Raw genomic sequence first — 5,502 nt, 5'->3', positions numbered from 1 at the left:
TGTAATTCATTATTCATTGTATCTCAGATCCATTCCTCCAAGGGTGCTGATCTTGCCTTTAATGGCCTAATAACCCTTTTGCATCATTCGTTAGCATTTTCAAAAGACAGAGATTCAATTATTATCTAGCTTCTGAATTTGGTATAATTATATTTACTGCTGAAGTCAGCCTTTGTAAGAAATCAGTGAGTTTTTTTTTTTTTTTTTTTTTTTTTTTTTTTGTAAATGACTCAATTTTCTTTCCTACTTCTTCAATTCTGTCCCAAGCATTCAAGGCTGCCATTCTGCATAAAGCTAGGGTGTGGTCATCATATAGAGATTGCCTTTTTATATTAGTATAATCCTCCTCTCCAAGAAGTTGATCTTGGGAGATTTTCATACCTCTAGCCCTAACTCATTGCTCAATTGTCTTAGCCTCTTCCTTCCATCATGTCCTCCATTGTAATTGGGGGCCAGCTTCTAAGACAGCTGTAGCAAAATCTCTCCAGTCCTGAGGGATAATTCTATTACAAATTGACCATGAGTTTAACATCTGCTTCACAAATGGGGCATGCATAACATATGACACTATAGCTTTTTTGAATCTCCTCAAATCTAACATTTGCATAGGAGTACAGTCAGCTCTTACACAGCCTTGAGTATATGTATCATTTGGCAGTTCCTGTAAGGTTACTGGATAGATTAAGGTTGGGTGTTTGAAAGCCTTATGCTGTTTCTCTGTAACTGTATAAAGCAACATTGATACTGGTTCCCCTTTAAATTATTCTGTCGGGGTCTCAATATCTCTTTGATCTGTTTTAGTAAGTTTTTCTAAAACTTTTATCTTGGCATTCATATTAACTAATGTTTTAAATGATAAAACAGAAATGATCAAACATGTAATATTTATAATTAACATTACATCTATCCCATTATCATTATCTTCTCATTTAATTGTTCCATTTTCAGATTGTTTAATGTACAGTCAAACAGAGACCAAATGCCTTCCATTGGAAAAATATTTTACATTTTTTAAAGTGGGAAAAAAACCTTTCTTTTAACTAATTCCTCCTTTTAAAAAATCACAATTGACTCACAAAGTCTGCTGACACTGATGATTCAGATGACAGTGTGGCAGCAGCTCAAAGAGGGGGCCAGAGAAAGCCATAATCCACCAGGCCAGGGGCCAAACCAAAAAGCCAACAGTCTGCATGGGGGAATGTGAAAAAGCAGCAAATTCTGCTGGCCTGGGGACTTTGCTGCAGAGAGGCTGCAACAAAAACTTAGCCAGTGGGTTAGGGACTCTGGCCCATTTGGGAGGAGACTCCAACTACTTACCAGTTGGGCCTGATCTGGGGCCTGCAAGGCCACAGGCAAGTGGCTTTTTCATGAATTCATGCCCTACAAGTTGGACACCAGATGTTGTTCAAATCTTAGATGGTCTTTTAATAAAAAACCCAGAGCCAGATATCAGGGTGAAAGTTGAAAGATCAAAGAAGCAGAACAGTCAACCACTAGTTCAAACCTCTACAAAATCCTCAGCGTAAAAAGGAGTTGCTGTTTCCTCATACTTTGTATACCTTGCTCTGCCCTGCCATATTACTACCTGGGATTAAAGGCAGGTATGCTTCCCAAGCAAAGGCATGAGATTTCATGTGCTGGCATTAAAGATGTGTGCCACCATTGCCTGACCTCTATGTCTAATGTAGTGGCTGGCTTTGTCCTCTGATCCTCATGCAAGTTTATTAGTGTACACAATATATCACCCCAAATTTGTATCATTATACAAAATTCCATACCAATGTAAGATATTTGAGACTAGTTGTTGTTCAAAAGTAAACTCAACTGTCCACCCTTTTATCTCATAATTTCTATATTATATCCCCCTTTTTCCCTTTAGAAAGATATTCTTGAATTTAATCTCCTTTGTTTAACTTTATCCCTGACTATGACCAGTAACAATTTGTCACCAACCCCTCTAATTGATGACAAACATCCAAAACCCACCAAATGACCAAAAACCACACACTCCACCTTTTGGGAATGTGGGTATTGTGTTCGCTAGACTGCTTCCTTTTGCCTAGGGGCAACAGCAAGGGGACTGAGAAACTGTTTTGGGAGACCCTGAAAAAATTGGGATAATAATTAAGTCCTGGGAAAACTAGCTGTATTACTTTTTGTTTAGTGACTGTGTGATGGGAAAGTGTAGAACTTATCTGAAATCCCATCAGAAGTAGTCTTTGAGGCTGGACCATTTCATCTAGCAGCTTTGAAATTGTTCTGGGATGCAGATTTTTGAGGAAACCACAAGGGAGACCTTCTGAGAGGCTGGATAACCTGGGCTACTTGTCTTTATTGGTGTCTTGTAGATGTAACCAACAGTCTTATTAAATAAGACACAGAACTAATGCAAAGAAGAAAGCCAAGAGATCAGAGCTAAGATCCAATCAGCTCTCTTTATAAGATCAATTCTATCGCTTTTGGGATATTTGCTGTTAATTTCTCCCAAAAAATTACTGCAAGCTCTTTTCCAAGCTTCACTTTTTGTCCATAATTTTTCAATGTCCTCCTTAGTTAAAGGTACAACAATTTCTGCTGTGTATATTCCTGCTAATTGATGAAGTCTCAATTTTCCTTTCCAAATCAAGTCAGAGATTTTTTCCACATAAGTTTTGATTTCTTTATTTTGTTTATTTGGTAAAAATATCCATCCCAATATAATATCTTCCCTCTGCATTAATATTCCTGTAGGAGAATGCCTAGAAGGTAAAATAACCAAAATGCAACCTAGCTTTGGATCAATATGATCCATGTGGTCTTCATGTACTTTCTTTTCTACCAAGGCCAATTCTTTCTTGGCTTCAGGTGATACTTCTCTTGGACTATTTAAATCCTTGTCACCTTCTAAGGTTTTGAACAAATTATTCAGTTCATCATTTTTTTACCCTAACAATAATTCATAGATGAGAAATGTCTCCAAATAATCTTTGAAAGTCATTAAAAGTCTGTAGTCTATCTCTCCTAATTTGTACTTTTTGGGGTCTAATTTTTTATAGCTCTATTTTATATCCTAAATAATTAATAGAATCTCATCTTTGTATCTTTTCAGGAGCAATTTGTAATCCCCAGCAAGGCAAAATTTTCTTTACTTCTTCAAACATTTTTTTCTAAAGTATCTGCATTTGAGTCAGCTAGTAAAATATCATCCATATAATGATAAATTACAGATTTAGGAAATTTTTTATGTATAACTTCCAATGGCTGTTATACAAAATATTGGCACAGAGTTGGGCTATTGAACATTTCCTGTGGGAGGACCCTCCATTGAAATCTTTTAACCGGTTGAGAATTATTATAAGTAGGCACTGTGAAAGCAAATCTTTCTTTGTCTTTTTCTTGTAAGGGTATTGAAAAGAAACAGTCTTTTAAATCAATAACTATGAGAGGCCATCCTTTTGGTAACAGAGTAGGCAAAGGAATTCCAGATTGTAGAGAGCCCATTGGCTGAATTACTTTGTTAATTGCTCTAAGGTCTGTTACCATTCTCCATTTACCAGATTTCTTTTTAATAACAAATACAGGAGAATTCCAAGGGCTGGTTGACTGTTCAATATGCTGAGCATTTAGCTGTTCTTCTACCAGCTCTTCTAAAGCCTGGAGTTTCTCTGTTGTTAAGGGCCATTGCTGAACCCATACAGGCTTGTCTGTTAACCATTTTAAAGGTAGAGCTGTTGGTATTTTTGGAAGATTATCAGTTGTTGTGCCCTGTTCTTGTATAATATGGATGGCTGGTGACCACTCAGAACAATATCTTCTAATATTTATCTCAGAAACATGTGCTAGTTTATTATTTGTTTCTGAGATTGGAGGGATTTTAATCTGAGTATTCCATTGTTCCAACAAGTCTTGACACCACAGGTTCATAGCTATATTAGCCACATATGGTTTTAATTTTCCTCTCTGTTCTTCTGGACCTATACATTAGAGCCATCTTGCACTCTGTTTTACTCGAGATAATGTCCCTATTCCTAACAGTTGAATGCTGTGGGATGATCTGTATGTCAAATCTGTTGCTCTGATTGGTCAATAAATAAAACACTGATTGGCCAGTGGCCAGGTAGGAAGTAGGTGGGACAAGGAGAGAGGAGAATTCTGGGAAGCAGAAGGCTGAGGCAGAGACACTGCCAGCTGCCGCCATGACCAGCAGTATGTGAAGACGCCGTTAAGCCACCAGCCACGTGGCAAGGTATAGATGTATGGAAATGGATTAATTTAAGCTATAAGAACAGTTAGCAAGAAGCCTGCCACAGCCATACAGTTTGTATGCAATATAAGTCTCTGTGTTTACTTGGTTGGGTCTGAGCGGCTGTGGGACTGGCGGGTGACAGAGATTTGTCCTGACTGTGGGCAAGGCAGGAAAACTCTAGCTACAGTTGAACGTTTACCTCCTGAAGTGGCCAAGTTGGATGCCAAAATTCTGGTGCAATTATGGTAACATCTGCACCTGTGTCTACCAGACCAGACAACAAAACACCATTTATTTTTATTGTTAATTTTGGTCTTTATTCATTAATAGAAGTTTGCCAAAATTTTCTTTGTTTTCTCCTGATTTTTTTATTCTCTCTGTTTCATCATCCTGACCAGCATGATTTATTCCAATAGGCATTTGGCTATTTAATTGCTCTGAGTAGGGGTTTCCTCTACGGCTGCAGTAAAGGTTTGAACTGGATTTGCCGTGGTGGCCTGCCTGAGGCTCCTATGAAAGTTTCCCGAAGACTGAGGCAAAGGATTACCCTGTATGTCCTTTGTTGGTCTACATTCGTTGGTCCAGTGTTTTCCCTTACCACACTTTCTGCATACTCCAGAAAGAAGGGGCATTCTGTTGCCATTGTTCCTTGAAGAAACATTGTTTCTAGGAATGACCTGTTTACAGTCCCTTTTCAAATGTCCTTGCTTTCCACATCCAAAACATCTAACATTTCTCAATCCATTTGAAATTGCTTCTCCTACCCACATAGTGTCATGGTCATGAGCCTCAACATTAACCTTGTCTCTAATCCAATCTTCCAAAGGTGCAGATCTTGTCTTTAATGGCATGATTATTCTCTTGCATGCTGCATTTGCATTCTCAAAAGCCAAAGATTCGATTATTATCTGACTGGCTTCTGAATTCAGGACCATTCTCTTTACTGCTGAAGTCAATCTTTGTAAGAAATCTGTGAAAGATTCTTTTGGGCCCTGTGTAACCTTTGTAAATGACTCAGTTTTTTTTTTTAATCCTGGTTCCTCAACTCTGTCCCATGCATTCAAGGCTGCTGTTTGACACAGAATTAGGGTTTGGACATCATGTAAACATTGTGTTTGTACTGAAGCATATTGGCCTTCTCCAATAAGCTGATCCTGGCAGATTTGTGTTCCTTTATCCCTCCATTTTTTTTCTATATTTTTAGCCTCCTCTTTAAACCAAATTTGCCACTGGAGCTTTTGTCCAGGTTCCAGAACAGCCTGTGCCAGCTCCTGCCA

The sequence above is a fragment of the Peromyscus leucopus genome, chromosome X (assembly GCF_004664715.2).
Source record: "Peromyscus leucopus breed LL Stock chromosome X, UCI_PerLeu_2.1, whole genome shotgun sequence".
Taxonomy (NCBI): Eukaryota; Metazoa; Chordata; class Mammalia; order Rodentia; family Cricetidae; genus Peromyscus; species Peromyscus leucopus.
Note: the sequence above shows the minus strand (reverse complement) of the source record.